This window comes from Pan paniscus, chromosome 16 (assembly GCF_029289425.2).
Source record: "Pan paniscus chromosome 16, NHGRI_mPanPan1-v2.0_pri, whole genome shotgun sequence".
Taxonomy (NCBI): Eukaryota; Metazoa; Chordata; class Mammalia; order Primates; family Hominidae; genus Pan; species Pan paniscus.
In genome coordinates, this window is record NC_073265.2 from 33,541,418 (window position 1) to 33,565,497 (window position 24,080).

Below are 24,080 nucleotides of genomic sequence, written 5' to 3' on the forward strand. Positions count from 1 at the left end.
AAGAGTGGACTGTGTACGGATGCTGCCTATTCTCTAAGCTCAGCTGGTGAGTTGGCAGTAGTAATCATCTGGCCTGTGTGGCCCCCTTACCTTCAAAGACACACAAATCTGGCGACTGCCAGGTTTGGTGTGGTTATTGTCTCATTTTTATTCCGTGCACACTGATCAATATTAATTTCGTTATTTAAAGAATGAAGCCGCCTCTGACTCCTCTACTTATGGTAGTCACCATATATTTTTTAAGCTGTGTGACTTTTAAAATCTCTATAGGGTGATGTATTGAATAACTAAATAATCAGCTATGACTGCCTTTTTGTGATCAAAATGTTATGATAGATGGGCCCTCGAGCTATATGTGAGACACACTTGTGTCTTGGACATAGTTGATCCATCATTATCTACTCAATTTGAATTGTTAATGAAATCAGCCAAAAGATTAGAATCTGAAAATAAATTTTAAGCAGTGGAATGTCATGTCAGTGTCTTCATTGAAAGAAAATAGAATGAAATTTTGTATAGCTAAGTTGCTATTAGGGTTGGTGTTTTATGCAGATGGAAAACTATACAAAGTTTTAAATATAAAAAGTTTAAAATTGAACTGTAATCATACTTGCTACTAAATAATCCTTGTTTTCATTAGCTCATTGGTAACTATATTAATAGTTTATGACTTAGCAACTTCTGTAGGTATAGTAGAGTTATGAAAATTTCTGGGCAGGATAGTAGATGCCTTTCTATACACTTCTTTGGTAATCTTCACATTTTTGTGTGTAAATGCCCATTATAATTACAAGTTTTACTTTGCATATCAAAATCACTTAAGGGTAAGTCATTATAAATTAAACTGTGAGCTTTTAACTTTCCTGTTGACCTGGCTTTCTTATTTCATGAAGATTAAGGCCCTCAGCTAAGTGCTTCCCTATAACCCCCTCCTCTTCACCATAACATAGACATGCTCTGATAGGTCAAGGAATCAGTACATTTATATGTGCTCTGCATGCTTAACTCTAAAGACTGAAAAACTCTCGGGCAGAGTAGGTAGAAATCCATGAAAGTTTGGAGTATTAAAGTAAGGTCTTCCTACTTGGCATGGTTAAGCATTACAGTTCACATTCTTCTCTCTGGTCTCAAAGTAAAGTCTCTTGTTGTAATTAATACTCTTGATTCCATTCTTTCATCCATTGGAATTTTTTTTGTTGTTGTTGTTGTTTTTTGAGATGGAGTTTTGTTTTTGTTGCCCAGGCAGGAGTGCAATGGCGTGATCTCAGCTCACTGCAACCTCCGCCCCCCCGGGGTTCAAGCAATTCTCCTGCTTCAGCCTCCTGAGTAGCTGGGATTACAGGCATGCACCACCACGCCTGGCTAATTTTGTATTTTTAGTAGAGAAGGGGTTTCTCAATGTTGGTCAGGCTGGTCTTGAACTACCAACCTCAGGTGATCCGCCCGCTTCAGCCTCCCAAAGTGCTGGGATTACAGGTGTGAGCCACCATGCCCAGCCTCTTTTTTTTTTTTTTTTTTTTTTAAAGAGACAGGGTCTCATTGTGTTGCCCAGGCTGGAGTGCAGTAGCTGTTACACAGGCATGATGCACTATAGCATTGAACTCCTGAGCTCAAGTGATCCTCCTGCTTCAGCCTCTGAGTAGCTGGGACTGCAGGTGTGCACCACCTTGCCCAGCTCTACTGAACTGTCTCTTTCAGTTTGTTTCACTTTTTACCTTCAACAGTATGTGGGTGTCCCCTGTTCTCAGTAAAGGAAAAAAAATCTGTATATTCCTTTCTCCCAACCAACCCATTTGTTTTTTCACTTTCATTGCTAAAGTCAAATTATTGATGGTCTACAAATGTTCCATCTACCTATTTTTTCATAACCATCCTAATCTTAAAATGTCTGCCATCTTTCTTTCCTCCCCTTTTTTGAAACTATTCTCTTGAAGGTCACAAATGGCAGTCTTCCTAGTCAAAACCAAAGAATATTTTTATTCTTACTGTATTTGACCTCCCAGTAGTTTGATCCTGTTGATTTTCTCTAGCTATTTGGAAACTATTTTCTTTCTTGCTTCTGTAATACTGGACTCTCCAGTCTTATCTTCTTCACTATATTCTTTGCTGGATTTATTTTTTCTTTCCAGTCACCTAGTAGGGGACTCTGTTATTGAGCCTTTGCTCTCCCATAAGAGCAGTATTCCCCAAAGTAGTGTTAAACAGAATACCCTTCTTGTAATATTTCTTAGGTGGTAAGGAGAAAAAAACGAAAACCTTTTTTGGAGGGAAATGTTAGTGTATCCTCCTCTTGGAATTCATAATGCCTGCTAGAATATAAAAGCTCTGAGAAATCCATTAATAAAGAAGGCTATTCAATTTTGTTAAACTCAGTCTTGTTTAGTTTATTTGATCACAGGTTACTATTTTCATGGCCTACCTATTATGGCACAGAATAATATAGCAAAGCCCACTAGTTTGGGAAATATTGCCCTGGGTATCTTAACTACTTTTAAGTGTTTGGCTAATATTTTATGCAGCTGGCTCACAAGACTGTATCTCTTATTGAATGTCAGTTCTGTGTGTGTATATGTGTATACATACATATATATGTTTTTTTTTTTTTTTAGACCGAGTCTCGCTCGGTTAAGCAGGCTGGAGTGCAGTGGTGTGATCTCGGCTCACTGCAAGCTCCGCCTCCTGGGTTCACGCCATTCTCTGCTTCAGCCTCCTGAGTAGCTGGGACTACAGACGCCCACCTCCATGCCCGGCTAATTTTTTGTATTTTTAGTAGAGACGGGGTTTCACCATGTTAGCCAAGATGGTCTCGATCTCCTGACCTCGTGATCCACCAGCCTTGGCCTCCCAAAGTGCTGAGATTACAGGCGTGAGCCACCGCACCCGGCTAGTTCTGTATATTTTTAAAAGTTTTTTCTTTTTTTAGTTTTGTAGAGATAGGGTGTCGCTATGTTGCCCAGGTTGCTTTCAAACTCCTGGCTCCAAGTGATCTTGCCTTGGGCTCACAAAGTGCTGGGATTCTAGGTGTGTGCTACAGCACTTGGTGTGCCACTTCTGTATTTTGAGCTGGCTATAACAACTTTCTTGGGCTGCTTGTGAATGTCTGTTCTTGGGGTTAATGAGGACTCTCTGAGCTGCTTAGTAGAAAGGGTAGTCTTGGTCTCTGTCTTTTAAACTTAACAGTTTTTCAGGGTTTTTTTATTGTTATTGTTGTTTGTTTGTTTTGAGACAGGGTCTTGCTCTGTCACCCAGGCTGGAGAGCAGTGGTGCGATCATAGTTTACTACAGCCTCAAACTCCTGGGCTCAAGCGATCCTCCCACCTCGGCCTCCCAAGTAGCTAGGACTATAGGTGCATGCCACCATGATGGTCTAATTTTTTATTTTTTGGTAGAGATGAGCGTCTTATTATCTTGTCCAGGCTGGTCTCCAGTTCCTGGCCTCAAGTGATCCTCCTGCCTTGGCCTTCTAAAGTGCTGGGTGTGAGCCACCATACCTGGCCACTTAACAGTTTTAGATCTGGAAAATTGTTGGAAAATTAGATCTGGAAAACTAAACAAGTGATCCTCCTGCCTTGGCCTTCTAAAGTGCTGGGTGTGAGCCACCATACCTGGCCACTTAACAGTTTTAGATCTGGAAAATTATTGGAAAATTAGATCTGGAAAACTAAACAAGTGATCCTCCTGCCTTGGCCTTCTAAAGTGCCAGGTGTGAGCTACCATACCTGGCCACTTAACAGTTTTAGATCTGGAAAATTATTGCAAAGATAGTACAGGGAGTTTTTATATACCCCACACCCAGTCTTCCCTATTATTAACATCTTAACATAAGTATGATGCATTTGTCACAATTAATGAACCAGTATTGATATCTTATTATGAAAGTCCGTACTTTATTCAGATTTCTTCAGTTTTCGCTTGCTGTCCTTTTTTAATTCCAGGGTCTCATCCAGAGTTACGTTACATTTAGACATTATGTCTCCTGAAGCTTCTTTTCAGCCTTTCCTTGTTTTTTAGACCTTTTCTTGTTTTTGATAATCTTGACAATTTTAAGGATTACTGATTAGGTGTTTTATATAGAATGTCCTCAATTGGGAATTGTCTGAGTCTTTTCTCAGGATTAGACTGGGGTTGTGGGTTTTGGGACAAAGACCACAGAAGTAAAGTACCAGTCTCAACACATCATATCATGGGTACGTTTTTCAAAATGATTTATCACTACTTATGTTAACCTCTATCACCTGGCGTGAGATAGTGCTTGTCAGGTTTCTCCACTATAATGTACTCTTAAAAAAAAATCTGTTTCCATACTGTACACTTTGGAAGAAAGTATGTTCACCCTCACTTAATGAGTGGGTAGTTATGTTTTTCCTCCTTAAGGACAGAGTATCAACATAAACTATATGGAATTCTTCTGCAAAGGAGATTTGTCTCTTCTCCCTCATTTATTAACTTAATAATTTACTTGTATCGGTATGGACTCATGGATATTTATTTTGTACTTTGGCTTATAATCCAATATTAGTTTATTTTTTTGTTGCTCAAATTGTTCTGGCTCTGGCTATTGGAGAGCTCCTTCATTAACTCCTGTATCCCCTTCTTACTTTTATAGTGCCAGAAAGTACAGAGAATTTCCACATACCCTACACCCAGTTTCATTGTGACATACCCCTTTCTTACTTTTTGGTACTTTTAGATGCTCTAGGCCTATCTATACGTTTCCTACTCCAGCCCTAGAGTCAGCCATTTCTCCAAGGAACCCTGGTTCCTTTTATTGGAGAATGGCATTAGAAACCAAGGTCTGCAGCTGGGCACGGTGGCTCACGCCTGTAGTCCCAACACTTTTGGAGGCTGAGGCTAGTGGATCTCTTGAGGTCAGGAGTTCAAGACCACCCTGACTAACATGGTGAAACCCCGTCTCTACTTAAAAATACAAAAATTGGGCCAGACACGGTGGCTCACGCCTGTAATCCCAGCACTTTGGGAGGCCGAGGCAGGCAGATCACAAGGTCAGGAGTTCGAGACCAGCCTGGCTAGCATGGTGAAACTCCGTCTCTACTAAAAATACAAAAAATTAGTCGGGTATGGTGGTGTGCACCTGTAGTCCCAGCTACTCGGGAGGCTGAGGCAGGAGAATTGCTTGAATCCGGCAGGCAGAGGTTGCAGTGAGCTGAGATCACGCCATTGCACTCCAGCCTGGAGGACAGTGAGACTCCATCTCAAAAAAAAAAAACACAAAAAAAAACACCACCACCACAAAAAAAAACAAAAATTAACCGGGCATGGTGGGGGGCGCCTGTAATCCCAGCTACTTGGGAGGAGTATCGTTTGAACTGGGAGGCAGAGGTTGCAGTGAGCCAAGATTGTGCCACTGCACTCCAGCCTGGGCAACAGAGTAAGACTCTGTCTCAGAAAAAAAAAAAAAAGAAACCAAAGTCTGCTTGGCAGATATGCTCATTGCTACTATAAGGTTATCTTTGGAAATGAAGGAATCCTTTCTCCAGAGGAATCAGAAAGGTGATATTTGGTTTCTTTCACATTATTATGCCATTCTGTCACTTCCAGTCTGTTACCTGGGTTACTAAACACATAAATTCCTTTTTTTTTTTTTTTCTGAGATGGAGCCTCACTCTGTCACCCAGGCTGGAGCGCAGTGGCGCAGTCTCAGCTCACTTCAACCTCCACCCGCCGGGCTGAAGTGATTCTCCTGCCTCATCCTCCTGAGTAGCTGAGACTACAGGCGCATGCCACCATGCCTGGCTAATTTTTGATTTTTTAGTAGAGACAGGGTTTCACCATGTTGGCCAGGCTGGTCTTTAACTCCTGACCTCAAGTGATCTGCCCACCTTGGCCTCCCAAAGTGCTGGGATTACAGGCATGACCCACCACATCCAGCCTTGAACATGGAAATTCTTTAAGGGAGCTTTAAGTTGCTCCTGCCTTGTCCAAAGAAGTGAGAAACAACCCCCACTTCTCTGAGATTCCCTCAAACTTTCTGATTTTTTAAACTTCCCTCTAAAGGGTTTCAGCCTGGAGGGGTGTATTAGTTTGCTAGGGCTGCCATAACAAAATGCCACAGACTAGGTGGCTTAAACAGCAGAAATTTATTTTCTCACATTTTTGAAGGTTGGAAGTCTAAGACCAAGGTGCCAGCAGGGTTGTTTTTCTCTGAACTTCTCTCCTTGGCTTGCAGATGGCAACCTTCTTGCTGCTTTATTGTGACATGATAGTCCCTCTGTATGCTCACATCCTTGGTGTCTTTTCCTCTTCTTAAAAGGATACGAGTCATATTGGATTAGACCCACTGTAACTTAAGCACTTTAAAGACCTTGTCTCCAAATACAGTTACATTCTGAGATCCTGGAGGCTGGGACTTCAACATGTGAATTTGGGGGAAACACAGTTCATCTTAGAACAAGGGAGCTCCACCACACATACACACATACACACACACACACACACACACACACACACACCCTTTTATTTCCTCTTTTATCAGAAAAGTCCTTATTTCTCTTTCCTCAGTACAGGGCATGTCTCTTTGATTATTATTCTCTCTCTCTTTGTCTTTTAAAGAGATGGGGTCTTACTACATTGCCCAGGCTAGAATGCAGTAGCTATTCATAGGTGTGATCATAGCACACCACAGCCAGGAACTCCTGGGCTCAAGCGAAGGTCCTCCTGTTTAAGCCTTCTGAGTAGCTGAAACTACAGGTGTGCACCACTGTGCTTGGCTCCTAAACTTGGATTCTTGCAAACTGTAGCTCATACTAAAGCTATGTGGTCCAGCTGTGGCAAGTCAAGCTCTTGATAAATAAAAGGAGCTGTTAGAATGTAGAAAAAGTCCTCAAAATTGTCGTTTTATTACACACACACACACACACACACACATCAGTTTTGAGGTTTGAAGCTGAATAGTAAATGACCTTTTTTCCCTTTAACAACCATAATTTTCCTTGAGGCAGCCTATGCCTTTAGTTGAATGGGGAAAAGGTCATGTGTCAGAAAGGAGGATGAGAAGCGTATTACAAAAAAATGCTTTTTGGGGGAAAATTTTGGAATATAATAGTAGTCTCTCTTATTCTTGAGAGGTTTGAGTAAATTGATTAAAATTCTTAAAACAGTGCCTACTACATGGTTATTCTACAGCTACTTCCTTATTTCTTTTCTGCCTTTTTTCCAGGATGGGACTCTGTCTGTGTTCCTGCCCAAGATCTGGTCCCAGCCCTAGCCTACCTGCCTCACCCTTTGCTCCTGAATGTCTGACTGTTTTTGTTATTTGCTTGTTTTCAGTTTCCTGGTTCATTTCCAGTTAGGCTTAGTTGGCTCCTCCCATAGGTGTCTTAGCTGACTCCCTAGAGCTTGCCTGTTCTTCTGTAATTTGAGTATCAACCTTCTACAGTTCTAATATGCTGCACATGATAATTCCTGCCTTTGCCTCTGCCTCACCAGCCATAATCTGGCCAACTTTTAACTGTAATTTCTACCTCAAATTATTCATAAACCAATCAAAACTGATAACTCTTCCAAACGATATCCCTTTCCTACCTTCTTGGTTCCTATAAATGATGCCCATGCAACTGTTATTTAAGACTGAGATTAGAAATTTGGTGTTGTCTTTGATTCCTTCAGTATATCATATTGAGTGCTTCAACATGCAGAGGAGTTACTTGATCGAATTAAAAAAAACGTCATTCTGACTGCAGAATAGAGAACTTGGCAGATCCCTAACTAGTCCCCTTTCCTTGGTCTCCATTTCTTTTTGTCAGTTCTCCTGTGAAGCCAGCCTGAACTTCCTCAAACCTTATTTTCAGAGTGGCTGTATTACTCACTGACTACATCAGGTTAGAATTCTGCTGTCTCATCTTCAAGGTCTTCCATAGAATGGCTCTAGCTACCTTTGTCTCCCACTATCTCCTGACCCAAATTGTATTTCAGGCTGATTGTTTTGCTTACTTTTGCCTTCCCACCTGCCTTTCTGTATCATGTTAATTCCTGTTTCTGTGCCTTTGTTCCTGCTGTTTGACTCTTAGTTTCTTGCCTCTTTTCTGTATATTTATTATACCAAATTTTTTTGTTTTTTGTTTTTTTAATTGAGACAGAGTCTTGCTCTGTCGCCCAGGCTGGAGTGCAGTGGTGTGATCTTGGCTCACTGCAAGCTCCGCCTCCCGGGTTCACACCATTCTCCTGCCTCAGCCTCCTGAGTAGCTAGGACTACAGGTGCCCGCCACCAGGCCCAGCTAAATTTTTTGTATTTTGAGTAGAGAAGGGGTTTCACCATGTTAGTCAGGATGGTCTCCATCTTGATCTCCTGACCTCGTGATCCACCTGCCTCGGCCTCCCAAAGTGTTGGGATTACAGGTGTGAGCCACCGCGCCTGGCCTTTTTTTTTTTTTTTTTTTTTGAGATGGAGTCTTGCTCTGTTGCCCAGGCTGCAGTACAGTGACGCAATCTTGGCTCATTGCAACCTCTGCCTCCCGGGTTTAAGCGACTCTCCTGCCTCAGCCTCCTGAGTAGCTGGGATTACAGGCACACACCACCAGGCCTGGCTAAATTTTTTTGTATTTTTAATAGAGATGGGGTTTCACCATGTTGGCCAAGCTGGTCTCGAACTCCTGACCTTGTGAACCGCCCACCTTGACCTCCCAAAGTGCTGGGATTACAGGCATGAGCCACCACACCTGGCCTATTCTACCAGTCTTTTATCCAGCTTCTGATCCATGTCCACTATGAAGCCCCCTGGGACTTCTGACCTAGAATATGCTTTTCCTTCTTTTCTTTTCTTTTTTTTTTTTTTTGAGATGGAGTTTTGCTCTTGTCGCCCAGGCTGGAGTGCAGTGGCGCGATCTCAGCTTACTGCAACCTCCGCCTCCCAGGTTCAAGTGATTCTCTAGCCTCAGCCTCCCAAGTAGCTGGGATTATAGGCACCCACCACCATGGCCGGCTAATTTTTTTTTTTTTTTTTTTTTTTTAGTAGAGATGGGGTTTTACCACATTGGCCAGGCTGGTCTCGAACTCCTAACCTCAGGTGATCCACCCACCTGGGCCTCCCAAAGTACTGGGATTACAGGTGTGAGCCACTGCTCCCAGCCATGCTTTTCCTTCTTTATACACCATTTACATTTATTGTTTGAGCTTCATTAACTTATTTTGTTCATTTTTTACTAATAGCTTATTGTGTGTGAACTTCGTTTTCTCAACGAAATTTTAAGTTCCTTGAGGAAGGACTATGTTTTAAATTTTTTCCTCTGGGAAAAATAGTTCTTAGTGCTGTTACAAAATGTATGAGGTTGATTTGTATCCCCTAAAAGGATATATTGAAGTCTAAATCACCTGTGAATGTTATCTTATTTTGGGAATAGGGTCTTTGCAGATGTAATCAAGTTAAAATGAGGTCATACTGGATTAGGGTGGCCCCTATTCCATTATAACTGGTATCCTTATAAGAAAAAAAAAATAGAATTAGGGAGAACACCAGGTGCATGAATACACAGAGACACACAGACACATTGCAGAGACCGCATGGCAGATAAAGGCAGAGATTGGAGTTATGTTTCCACAAACCAAGGAATGCCCAGGGCTACCAGAAGCCAGAAGCCAGGAGCCTCCCCCTAGAGGCTCCAGTGGGAACAAGGCTTTGCCAACACCTTGATTTTGGACTTCTAGCCTCTAAAACCATCCTCTAGTACTGTGAGACAATACATTTCTGCTTTATGCTATTCAGTTTGTGGCACTTTGTTACATCAGCCTAGGAAACAAATACACAAATGCATACTTAAAAGTTAATTTGATTTTTTGACTAGATAATTTTTTTTTTTTTTTTTGAGACAGGGTCTCGCTCTGTCGCCCAGGCTGGAGTGCAGTGGCGCGATCTCAGCTCACTGCAACCTCCACCTCCCGAGTTCAAGTGGTTCTCCTGCTTCTTCCTTCCGAGTAGCTGGGATTACAGGCACGCACCACCACACCCAGCTAAATTTTGCATTTTTGATAGAGACGGTGTTTCACCATATTGGCCAGGCTGGTCTTGAACTCCTGACCTCAGGTGATCCGCCCGCCTCGGCCTCCCAAATTGACTAGATAACTACTCTTATATAATATATACTGTGTGGCAGTATGGGTCACTGGAAAGAACAAGGGTTTCTGGAGTCAAACAGACTTGAGTTTATAATTCTACCATTATGTTACCTCTCCTTAAGCCTGTTTCTTCACTCATAAAATGAAGAGGATTCATGAAGTAAAATATTTAGAGGCCTGTCCCATACAAAGCTTGACATTTAATAATATTAGTTCCTTTCTTTCATGGGTGCATTGGTATAGCTAATCTTGAAGAAATTTGGGGCTAGGTGTAGTGGCTTATGCCTATAATCCCAGCACTTTGGGTGGCTGAGGCAGGAGGATCATGTGAGGCCAGGAGGTTGAGGCTAGCCTGGGCAACATAGCAAAAAAAAAAAAAAAAAAAAAAAAAAAAAAGCTGGGCATGGTGGCACATGCCCATAGTCTTAATTGCTTGGGAGGTTTAAGCTGGAAGATCACTTGAGCCCAGGAGTTTGAGGCTGCAGGGAGCTATGATTGTGCCACTGTGCCCTAGCCTGACAACAGAGCAAGACCCTGTCTCAAAAAAAGAAAGAAAAGGAAAAAAGAAAAGAAGAGAGGAGAGGAGGGGAGGGGAGGAGGAAAGAGAAGGAAGGAAGGAAGGGAGGGAAGGAAGGACGGAAGGAGAGAAAGAGGAAGAAAGAGGGAGAGGGAGAGGGAAGAAAGAAAAGAAAGAAAGGAAGAAGGGAGGGAGGAAGGAAGGAAGAAATTTAGTCTTGTATTATTCTGTTGAAACCCAAGTATATTAATTCAGTTGACAAAAATTTATTAAATATATTGGGCACTTACTGTGCTATACACTAAAATGATCTTTGAAACAAGTTGTCACTTTTCTTTGTCTCCCTTTCTTATTTTTGTATTTCTCTGTTTTTTCTTACTCTCCTGATAAAGGACTGAGTAATCTCAGGAGGTTCCATGAAGATCATAAAACAAGCTGCTTTTTGAAAAATGATGACTAGGATTTAGTTGTGCAGAAAAAAGGTAAAAGGACATTCAAGGAGCTCCCTTTTACTTACTCCATAGAGGCAAACAAACAGTTCTTATAGTGTGGCATGTAACATCTGTCTCCTGAAGTGATAGGGAGTACCTTTTGACTTATGACCTCATTAAACAGGAGGAACTAGTCCTTACAATTTTTGGTTGAAGACCTTAAAGTTCCCCATGTTAGCCTCTTCCTCAAAAGAGAGTTAAAGTTTCCTTGAATTCAAAGTCCAGGCTTTTCTCTAGGGACAGACTGGGCATGCAGTAATTTCAGTTTCTCACAGTGCTTCAAGGCTCTCTTTCTTGTTCTTAATTAACTTTATCTAATTTTCTTACACTGTTTCTGGCCAGGTAGTTCCTCTTTTGAACAATGTTGCCACAGAGCTTTTGCTCAGATGCTTTTAATGTCTGATTCTTTCTCTTTTCCAAACTACACTTTTTCCCTGAGGATGACTTCAAAACTTACATCCACGAAGCTTTTTCTATTTAATATAAAATGATTTGCTTTCCTTTTACAATTTCAATTTTCTATATCCAATTTAAGTTCAACTTAGGGGAACATTTTTTCTCATTTGATGATTAACAAAGGCCTCTCATAGCTCAATGCAGCCTCAGACTCCTGGCCTCAAGTGATCCTCCCGCCTCAGCATCTCAAAGTGTTGGGATTACAGGCATGAGCCACCATGCCTGGCTACATTTTCACTCTTAAACTTGACTCTCTATAGCATTTTATACTGATGATCTCTCCTTTCTCTCCTTTTTGAAACTTCTTCCCTTTAGCTTTAATAATACCCATTTATCTTGGTTATCCTATCATTTTCCCACTCAATGTTTACATATGCTGTGCTTCCATCTTTAACCCCATTTTAATTTCTTTATTGAACAAATATGTTCAAGTTTCTATTTTGGATCAGTTACTATGCTGCATGCATATCACATAGTGAATGAGTGAACAAGACAGATATGGTATACATTGACTATGGAACTTACCCTTGAGCAGGGGCTATGAGGGGAAGACCTAACCTATTTTAGAGGCTTAGGGATGACATTCTTGAGAGTTTTAGTTGAGTCCTAAAAAAAAGATCAGGATTTAATGAGGCAAAGATTGAGTGAGAGGTTTGGGATAAGAGGCTCAGGAGAGATGAAAAGAGGGCTCCAGATGTAGAATGTTGCATATTTTATTTTATTGCATATTTTAAAGCACAGGATATCAGCCGGGTATGGTGCCGCATGCCTATAATCCCATTTACTCGGGAGGTTAAGGCAGGAGAATTACTTGAATCCAGGAGGCAGAGGTTGCAGTGAGCCAAGATCATGCCAAGTGCACTCCATCCTGGGCTACAGAGGGAGACCCTCTCTCAAAAAAAAAAAAACTTAGGAGCCAAGGTCGTGGCACCAGTGTACTCCAGGCTGGGCAACAGAGTGAGAGCCTATCTCAAAAAAAAAAGTTCACCATGTGGAATGAGGGAGCTAGAATGAGTGTGATAATATTTGATGTTGCACTACAAGACTGGATTCAGATTGTGAAAAGATTTGTGAGTCATGTTAAGGGCAATAGGAAGCCATTGATTGACTCTCTTTTTTACATTTAATTTATTATTATTTTTTTTTGAGATGGAGTCTTACTCTGTTGCCCAGGCTGGAGTGCAGTGTCACGATCTCGGCTCACTGCAACCTCTGTCTCATGGGTTCAAGCGATTCTCCTGCCTCAGCCTCCCAAGTAGCTGGGATTACATGCACATGCCACCACACCCAGCTAATTTTTGTATTTTTAGTAAAGACAGGGTTTTGCCATGTTGACGAGGCTGGTCTCAAACTCCTGGCCTCAAGTGATCTGTTCACCTCGGCCTCCCAAAGTGCTGGGATTATAGGCATGAGCCACCACGCCTAGTGGTTCTAATTTTTTTCTTGTCTTCCAATGATATATTGTGAATTTTCTTTCTTTCCTATTTTTTTTTTGAGATGGGGTCTCACTCTGTTGCCCAGGCTGTAGTGCAGTGTCACCATCTCAGCTCACTGCAACCTCCACCTCCTAGGTTCAATCGAGCTTCCTGCCTCAGCCTCCCAGGTAGCTGGGACTACAGGTGCACAGTACCACACCCAGCTAATTTTTATTTTTTTTGTAGAGATGGGGTTTCATTGTGTTGCCCAGGCTGGTCTTGAACTCCAGGACTTAAGTGATCTGCCGGCCTTGGCCTCCCAAAGTGTTGGGATTACAAGCATGAGCCACCATATCTAGCCTGTGAATTTCTTGACTATAAAAATATAGTCTAGGCCGGGCGCAGTGGCTTACACCTGTAATCCCAGCGCTTTAGGAAGCTGAGGTGGGCGTATCACGAGGTCCAGAGGTCAACACCATCCTGGCCAACATGGTGAAACCCCGTCTCTACTAAAAATACAAAAATTAGCCGGGCGTAGTGGCGGACGCCTGTAGTCCCAGCTACTTGGGAGGCTGAGGCAGGAGAATCAATTGAACCTGGGAGGCAGAGGTTGCAGTGAGTGGAGATCGCGCCACTGCACTCTAGCCTGGGTGACAGAGCAATACTCCATCTCAATAAATAAATAAATAAATAGTCTAAATCTAGTATAAATCTAACACTTAATATTTCATACTATTCCCTATGTCTGGACTCAGTAAATATTTGATGATTGATTTAGCAACTTATATTGCTTCTTGAACCAACGGGTGCATAAATATGTACTAGGGCTACCACAGATATTATCCACATATCTGATTGCACTACCTTTTCTGGAAGACATAACTAAAATATTCAGATGTAAAACTACCGCTTGTCAACTCATCTTTCTAGTATACATAGAATATATCTTTTATTTGAAACATGTTATAGTAGATCTAGAATAATATTTTATTCATTTAGAAACTCAAAAATATTTTTCTGATTCAATTTAGTGTTTAAGTGAAGAGAACAAAACCTTGGGATTAGCTTCATGGGGATATAATGAAAAAAAGTTTGAGTTATAAGCATAGCTTGGATTTTTGTTTGTTTTTTTTTGGTGACAGGGTCTCATTCTGTCACCCAGGCTAAACTGCAGTGGCATGATCATGGCTCACTGCAGCCTTGACCTTCTGGACTCAAGCAATCCTCCTGCCTCAGCATCTGGAGCATCTAGGACTACAAGCTTGTGCCATCACACCTGGCTAATTTTTTTTTTTTTTTTTTTTTTTTTTTGAGACAGAGTCTCGCCCTGTCACCCAGGCTGGAGTGCAGTGGTGTGGTCTCAGCTCAGTGCAACTTCCACCTCCCAGGTTCAAGCAATTCTCGTGCCTTAGCCTCCTGAGTAGCTGGGATTACAGACATGCGCCACCAGGCCTGGCTGATTTTTGTATTTCAGTAGAGACAGGGTTTTGTTGGCCAAGTAGGTCTCAAACTCCTGACCTTAAGTGATCCGCCTGCCTCGGCCTTCCAAAGTGCTAGGATTACAGATGTGAACCACGGTGCCTGGCCACACCTGGCTAATTTTAAAATTTTGTAGAGATGTGGTCTTGCTATGTTCCCCAGGGCTGGTCTTGAACTCCTGGCCTCAAGTAATCCTCCCACCTCAACCTCCCAAAGTCCTGGGATTACAGGCATAAACCACCATGCCTGGCCTATTCAAGTTTTATCATGAGATTGCAGTAATTCAGTCACGTCTTCAGGCTCTACTTCTTTTTTTTTTTTTTTTTTTTTTTTTGAGACAGAGTTTCACTCTTGTGTTCAGGCTGGAGTGCAATGGCATGATCTCGGCTCACTGCAGCCTCCGCCTCACAGGTTCAAGCGATTCTCTTGTCTCAGCCTCCTGAGTAGCTGGGATTACAGGCGCCCGCCACCACACCTGGCTAATTTTTGTACTTTTAGTAGAGACAGGGTTTCACCAGGTTGGCCAGGCTGGTCTCAAACTCCTGACCTCAAGTGATCTGCCCTCCTCAGCCTCCCAAAGTGCTGGGACTACAGGCATAAGCCATCGCTCCCAGCCCTCCAGGCTCTACTTCTATTTCTAGTTCTCTCTCTTTCTCTCTTACTCAGTCACTTAGGCTGAATGCAGTGGTGCAATCACAGCTCACTGTAGCCTCAACCTCCTGGGGTCAAGCAATTCTCCCACCTCAGCCTCCTGAGTAGCTGGGCCACAGGCCTGAGCCATCACTCCTGGCTAATTTTTAAAAAATGGTTTGTAGACCAGGGTCTTGCTATGTTGCCCAGGCTGGTTTCAAACTCCCATACTCAAGTGATCCTCCTGCCCTGGCTTCCCAAAGTACTGGGATTACAGGCATAAGCCACCGTGCCTAGCCTAATTCTAGGTCTCTTGCTATTTGTACCACATCTGCAGTTACTTCCTCCACTGAAGTCTTGAATCCCCTCAAAATCATTCATGAGAGTTGGAATCAACTTATTCCAAACTCATGTTCCTGTTAATATTTTAGCCTTCTTCTATGAATCACAAATGTTCTTTTTTTTGAGATACAGTCTCTGTTGCCCAGGCTGGAGTACAGTGGCACAATTCATGGCTCACTGCTGCCTTGACCTCCCTGGACTCAGGTGATCCTCCTATCTCAGCCTTCTGAGTAGCTGGGACTACAGGCACATGCCACCATACCTGGCTAATTTTGTATTTTTTGTAGAGGTGGAGTTTTGCCATGTTATCCAGGCTGGTCTCAAAATCCTAGGCCCAAGCAATTTGCCTGCCTTGGCCTCCCAAAGTGATGGAATTAATGGCCACTGTGCCCAGCCACAAATTATTATAATTTTTTTTTGAGACAGAGTCTTGATCTGTCACTTAGGCTGGAGTGCAGTGGTGCGATCTCGGCTCACTACAACCTCTACCCCCTGAGCTCAAGTGATCCTCCCACTTCAGCCTCCGAGTAGCTGGGACCACAGGTATGGGCCTCTACACCTGGCTAATTTTTCTATTTTTAGTAGAGACAGGGTCTCCCCATGTTGCCCAGGCCGGTCTTGAACTCCTGAGCCCAAGTGTCCGCCCGCCTCTGTCTCTCAAAGTGCTGAGATTATAGACGTGAGCCACTGCACCCAGCCTCTACAAATGTTCTTAATGGCATCTAGATTGGTGAATTCTTTCTAGAAGACTTTCAATTTATTTTGCCCAGATCCATCAGAGGAATTACATCATGGCAGGTATAGCCTTATGAAAGGTATTTGTTAAATAATAAGATTTGAAAGTAGAAATTACTCCTTGCTCCATGGGCTGCTGTTAGCAGACATGAAAAGATTAATGTCCTTGTAAATCTTCATCAGAGATCTTGGGTGACCAGGGACATTGTCAGTGAGCAGTAGTATTTTGAAAGGAATCTTTTTTTTAAGTAGTATATCTCAACAGTGAACTGAAAATATTTAGTAAACCATGCTGTAAACAGATGTGCTATCATGCAGGCTTTGTTGTTCCATTTATAGAGCGCAGATAAAACAGATTTAGCACAATTCTTAAAGGCTAGGATTTTAGGAATGGTAAGTGAGCATTGGCTTCCACTTAAAGTCACCAGTTGTCCCTAACAGGAGAATCAGCCTGTCCTTTGAAGCTTTGAAACCAGATATTGAATTCTCTGCAGCTATGAAAGTTCTAGATGGCATCTTCTTCCAATAGAAGGCTGTTTCATTTACATGGAAAATGTGTTGTTTAGTGTAGCCACCTTCAGTGATCTTAGCTAGATTTTCTGGATAACTTGCTGCAGCTTTTTCATCAGCACTTGCCACTTCCTCTTGCACCTTTATGTTAATGGAGATTGCTTTTTTTTTTTAAACTTCATGAACCAACCTCTGCTGGCTTCCAACTTTTCTTGTACAGCTTCTTTACCCTTCACCCTTCATAGAATTGAAGAGAGTTAAGTCCTTGCTCTGGATTAGGCTTTGGTTTAAGGGAATATTGTGGTTAGTTTGACCTATCTGGACCATGGAAACTTTCTCCATATCAGCAACAGTAAGGCTGTTTTGCCTTCTCGTTATTCATGTGTTCACTAAAGTAACACTTTGAATTTCCTTAAAGAATTTTTCCTTTGCATTCACAATTTGGCTGTTTGGCACAAGAGGCCTAGCTTTTGGCCTGTCTATGTTCTTGACATGCCCTCTTCACTAAGCTTAATTATGTTTAGCTTTTGATTTAAAGTGAGAGACATACAACTCTTTTACTTGAACACTTAGAGGTCATTGTAGTATCGTTTTGTCTCAGGAAATAGGGAAGCCTGAGGAGAGGAAGAGAGATGGGGGAATGGTTATTCCATGGTAACTCCCATTATCGTCTCCCCAACCCTTGGCAACCTCTATTCTACTTTCTGTTTCTATAAAGTTGTTTATTCTATTTACACACACAACATTTATTGATTAAACTCACTGTCCTCTATGAGTGCAGTTTGTGGTGCCCCCAATTATAATAATATTGAAGGTCACAGATCACAGATCACCATGACAGATATAATAAAGAAAATTTTGAAATATTTTGAGAATTATCAAAATGTGACATAGGGACATGAAGTGAGCACGTTATTGGAACAATTGTGCCAATACATTTGCTCGATGCAGGGTTATAAGAAACGCATAAAGCAAGGTACAATAAGACAAGGTATGCCTGTATCCAAGTTATACTGCTTATCATCAGGGACTTGTCTCATAAGCTGGAAACTAACATGATACTAATTCTTCTTTTTTTTTTTTTTTTTTTTTGAGACAGAGTCTGGCTCTGTGGCCCAGGCTGAAGTGCAGTGGTACGATCTCCGCTCACTGTAAGCTCTGCCTCCCAGGTTCACGCCATTCTCCTGCCTCAGCCTCCCGAATAGCTGGGACTACAGGAGCCTACCACCACGCCTGGCTAATTTTCTGTATTTTTAGTAGAGATGGGGTTTCACAGTGTTAGCCAGGATGGTCTCTATCTCCTGACCTCGTGATCCGCCCACCTTGGCCTCCCAAAGTACTGGGATTACAGGCGTGAGCCACCGTGTTCAGCCCACATGATACTAATTCTCAATGGGCAGAATGAAATAAAACCATTTATTGATATAGTGCTTTATGATTGTTCAAAGTTTATTATATGCATAAGTCATTTATTTGGGAAAGTTGAATACCATGTGGTATGTGATAGGGATAGAAAGATAGTAAGATTCCCGTTCTTTGAAGAAGTGAGGGAGGCACACATAGAAAAATAATCCATAATGCATGATTAAATGCTATAGTAAAGCTACTTACAAAGGGTTTTGAGAATACAGAGGAATAACTGATTAACTTCCTCAGGAAGTCAAGAGCGAAATAATTCACTGAAAAGGTGATCTTTAGTAATTTAACAAAATGAGAAAGGGATAAGGACAGGAGGAACATAAATGAGGCCAGGAAAGCTGGAAAGTATGTTGTACCTTCACAGAAGGTCAAGCAGTAGAATAGGAGAGTGTAATATAAGGTACATGGTGGTATTGAGAAGTAGGGGAAATTATGTCTGAGTTAAAGCTATTTGGGGCCAGAATGATGATGATTATTGTTATTACTATTTTATTGTGGTAAAACATCTATAACAAAATTTACTATTTTTACCATATTAAGTGTATAATTTAGTGGCATTAAGTACATTCACAATGTTGTGTAACCATGATTACTACCATCTATTTCTAGAACTTTTTCACGATCCCAAACCAAAGAAAACCTCTACCCATTAAGCAGTAATTCCCATTGCCCTTCCCTCCAGCCTGTGGTAACCTCTATTCTAGTTTCTGTGTCTATGAATTTGTCTATTCTAGATACCTCATATAGGAGGATTATACAATATTTGTCCTTTTTTATCTGGCTTATTTCACCTAGCATAATGTTTTCAAGATTCGTTTATGTTGTAGCATGTATCAGAACTTCATTCCTCTTTATGGCTGATAATATTTTATTATGTGTATATACCATGTTTTGCTTTTCATTCATCTGTTGATGAACACTTGAGTTGTTCCCCTCTTTCAGTTATTGTGAGTAATGCCTCTATAAACGGTGGTGTACAAGTATCTGTTTGAGTCCCTGGTTTCACTTCTTTTATGTCTAGCAGTGGAAATGCTGGGCCATATTCTATATTTAACTTTTTTTTAGAGACAAGGTCTCTTTCTGTCACCTAGGCTGGGTACAGTGGCATGACTGTGGCTCACTGCAGCTTTGACCCACCTCAAGCGATTCTCCCACCTCAGACTCCTGAATAGCCGGGACTGCAGGTGTGTGCACCAAAAGCACAGGCAACAAAACTAAAAATTGACAAATGGGATTACATCAAATTGAAAAGCTCCTGTACAGCAAAAGAAAACTATCAACAGAGTCAAAAGGTACCTACAGAGTAGGAGAAGATATTTGGAAATCATATATCTGATAAGGGGTTAATATCCAAAATATATAAGGAACTCATACAATGTAATAACAATGAACAACCTGTTTTAAAAATGGGCAAAGGACTGGAATAGACATTTCTTGAAAGGAGACATACAAGTGGCCAACAGGTACAGTCATATGGAAAAATGTTCAACATTATTAATCATCAGGGAAATGCAAATCAAAACTACAGTGAGATACTATCTCACACCTGCTAGAATGATTATTGTCAGAAAGGTGAAAGATAACAAATGTTGGTGAGGATGTGGAGAAAGGGGAACCCTTGAACATTGTTGGTGGGAATGTAAATAGCCATATGGAAAACAGTATGTAGTTTCCTCAGAAGTTAAAAATAGAACTATATTATGATCTGGCAATCCCACTTCTGAGCATATATTTAAAGGAAGGCTACCAGGGACTAGGGGAAGGGGCAAATGGGATGTTGGTCAAGGGGTACATAGTTTCAGTTATGCAAGATGAGTAAGTTCTGGAGATCTTATAAGCATATCAAATCATCAAATTGTTTACCTTAAATATATACAATCTTTAATTGTCAAATATCCCTTAATAAAAAAGTAATTGAGAAAAAAGTAAATAAAATAAAAAAATTCTATGAGATTCCCAATTTATTGTTTTAGCTAAAAAGGCTAAAAGCTAAAGACTTTTTTTTCTTTTGTGTTGTTTTTAAGCCAGTCAAATTTAGCAGTGGGACTTTGTAGAAATAGTAAAGAAGACATTCTACTCCTTTACATAGTAATAGCTAATGTTTATTAATCCCTTACCATGTGCCAGCCAGTGTTGTTAACACTTTATCTCTGGCATAAACTTTTTGACAATGCTATGAGTCAGATAATATTTTCTCATTTTATAGATAAAAGAACTGAAACAGAGAAGGTAAACAGTATGTCCAAGGAAATAGAGCTAACAGGTAGTGAATTCAGAATTCAGACTCAGGCAATCTAATTTTAGAGGCCCCACCCCTCACCCGCTTTTGTTTTTTTTTTTTTTGATACAGAGTTTCACTCTGTTGCCCAGGCTGGAGTGCAGTGGCATGATCTTGGCTCACTGCAACCTCCGCCTCCTGGGTTCAAGTGATTCTCATGCCTCAGCCTCCTGAGTAGCTGGAACTACAGGCAAATGCCACCATGCCTGGCTAATTTTTGTATTTTTTGTAGAGACTGGGTTTTGCAATGTTGGCCAAGCTGGTCTCAAACTCCTGACCTCAAGCGATCTGCTTGCCGTGGCCTCCCAAAGTACTGGGATTACGGACGTGAGCTGCTGCACCCAGCCAGAGCACCTTCTTTTAAGCACTATGCTATTGGGTTTCTGCATAGTCACAGTCTTAATTTACTTTGTGCAGCATTAATTACATGATGCAAGTTTAAGAATTATCCAGAGAAGAGCAACTAAAATCACCAAGGGATGAAAGGGTACTCACAAGAGAACCAACTAAAAAGACCTGGAAAGGCTGGGAGGCCAAGGCGGAAATCTCTCTGAGACTAGGAGTTCGAGACCAGCTTGGGCAACATAGTGAGAGTCTCTCTCTCTCTCTCTCTCTCTCTCTCTCTCTCTCTCTCTCTCTCTCTATATATATATATATATATATATATACACACACACACACACACACACACACACACACATATATATTCAGATAGCCAGGTGTGGTGATGCACACCTATAATCCCAGCTACCTGAGAGATTGAGGTAGGATCCCAGGAGTTGGGATCAAACTCCTTTGATCCCAGGAATTTGAGGCTGCAGTGAGCTATGGTTGTGCCACTGTACTCCAGCCTGGATGACAGTACAAGACCCTGTCTCAATCAATCAATCAGTCAATTAAAAAATACATACGGCCAGGCACAGTGGCTCACGCCTGTAATCCCAGCCCTTTGGGAGGCCAAGGCAGGCGGATCACGAGGTCAGGAATTTGAGACCAGCCAGACCAACGTGGTGAAACCCCGTATCTACTAAAAATACAAAAATTAGCTGGGCATGGTGGCACACACCTGTAATCCCACTTATTCGGGAGGCTGAGGCAGGAGAATCGCTTGAACCCGGGAGGCGGAGGTTGCAGTGAGCCGAGATTGTGCCACTTCACTCCAGCCTGGGCGACAGAGTGAGACTTCGTTTCAAACAACGACAACAACAACAACAACAACAACAACAACAACACGAACAAGCAAAAAACAAACATACATACATACCTGGAAAAGTTCTTAAAAGAACATATGACTAAAGAATATGGATATAAACTTTCCATACCAAATCCTGCAAGGTAGTTTTATACTTATACATGTTCTACTTATAAATGACCCATTCTTATAGATTATGCCACTGCCTTGATGCTACATGTGGTATTTCTTACCTTAACTGAAAAAGAGAAAACTATTTTAGAGCTTAGTGGGGAAAGTTTCTTAACAGGTTTTACTTCCCTAAATGGTTCCCCTCCCTAAGAGGAAAAACGTTTTTCCCCAAAAATGTTGGGGAAATGCCTCCAATTAAAGAGGCATTCCAGGCACCATAACTTTAATGTGAATTAATGGCATAGTGTCTGTATTTTTCAAATGAAATTCAGGACATGATGTCTGAAAAAGATTGCTTTTCTTTTTTTTTTATTATTGTGGTAAGTGTATATGTGGTAAAAAACACATACCTTCAAAGGAGTGGGGAGAGACAGTCCTTCGAAGGGCCTGGGATGAGAACTAGAAATATTTGCCAACGTTAATGAACTATCAAAAGTCTTGATTATTAATTCATTCTAACATAAACCTAATATAGGATTGCTTTTTTGTGTGTGTGTGTGATGGAGTCTCTCCCGGTCACCCAGGCTGGAGTGCAATGGCACGATCTTGGCTCACTGCAACCTCTGCCTCCCGGGTTCAAGCAATTCTCCTGCCTCAGCCTCCCAAGTAGGTGGGATTACAGGTGCCCATCACCATGCCTGGCTAATTTTTGTATTTTTAGTATAGATGGGGTTTCACCATGTTGGCCAGACAGGTCTCGAACTCCTGACCTCAGGTGATCCACCTGCCTTGGTCTCCCAAAGTGCTGGGATTACAGGTTTGAGCCACCGTGCCAAGTCATTAACATAGGATTTCAAATCCTTGAAATTTAAAGTTTGTGAACATCAAACTTGCATGTTCTTGGGAGAATGTAACAAGAAAGAGATTAAAACCACTGAATAAACTATAATTGTTCTCCAACTTTATCTGGACCTCTAATCTATTACCTCTTCCTTTCTAGCAGCCCTATGTATTCTTTACTTTCCTCCCTATCCAGCTGAGATTTTGTTTCAATTTAGTTTCTTGCCATTACCTTCTCTTTTACATGCCAATTTCAAGCACAGCTGCAGAAAATCATATAACCAGATTTGCAGGAATTTATGATCAGCAAACTCAACTGGGTTTTCAGTAACACGTTACATATTATATTTCTCCAGGCAACACACCCTTTCCAACAGCTTTCAGATCTTTGCCCTCCTTAGGCCCATTTAAACTTTTTTTCTCCTTTCTCAAGCTTAGTAGGTGATCTTGTCTCCTGCTTGACCAAGAATTGGACTGATAAAACTTTAACTACCAAATCTGTAGAAATACCTACATCTGTACCCATCTATCTTTCCTCTTTGTTAAAATAAAAGAAGGTTCATCCATTCTCCAGGGCCAGCCTCTCTACCTGTTCTCTGGATCCAATGTCTTCCATCTTTTTAAAGACTTTGTAGAATTAGTAATCCGGTCCTCCTCTTATATTCACCCTCTCAGTCTATACTTGGTCCTCAGCATTTAAAAAATAGTTGTCTGGCCTGGCGCGGTGGCTCATGCCTATAATCCCAGCACTTTGGGAGGCCAAAGCAGGCAGATCACTTGAGGTCAGGAGTTCGAGACCAGCCTGGCCAACCTGGTGAAACCCCGTCTCTACTAAAAAATACAACAATGGCTGGGTGCGGTGGCTCACGCCTGTAATCCCAGCACTTTGGGAGGCCGAGGCAGGCGGATCACGAGGTCAGCAGATAGAGACCATCTTGGCCAACATGGTGAAACCCTATCTCTACTAAAATACAAAAAATTAGCTGGGCATGGTGGCGTGCTCCTGTAATCCCAGCTACTTGGGAGGCCGAGACAGGAGAATCATTTGAACTCGGGAGGCGGAGGTTGCAGTGAGCTGAGATCATGCCATTGCACTCCAGCCTGGGCGACGGAGCAAGACTCCATCTCAAAAAAAAAAAAAAATACAAAAATTAGCCTGGTGTGGTGGTGGGCACCTGTAATCCCAGCTACTTGGGAGGCTGAGGCAGGAGAATTGCTTGAACCCAGTAGGTGGAGGCTGCAGTGAGCCAAAATTGTGCCACTCACTGCACTCCAGCCTGGGCTACAGAGTGAAACTCCATATCAAAAATAAAAAATATTTGTCTTACTTCCCCTTTCCAGGAAAATTTCTTGAAAAGACATTTTATCTCTGCATTTTCTGCTTTCATCTGCATTTTCTCCTCCTACTCCTGATAATCTCAGCATCTTTTCCCCAGCATTCTATGTTCTTGGCTTCTTATCTCTCAATTTACTTCTTAGTCTCCTTTGCTGACTTCACCTGTATTCATTATTAAATGTTATAGTTCATAGTTTTCTGTCTGAAATCTTCTCATTCTACTCTCTTACTACGTCATCATACTCACTTATAAAACTTGTT

General features: G+C 41.6%; 1 protein-coding gene across 2 annotated transcripts in view; it reads left to right on the top strand.

The window, feature by feature from the left end:
* GOLM2 (golgi membrane protein 2) overlaps positions 1-24,080 on the top strand; it is a 128,242-nt gene that overhangs the window by 4,581 nt on the left and 99,581 nt on the right. The gene's annotated exons all lie outside the window — the stretch shown is intronic.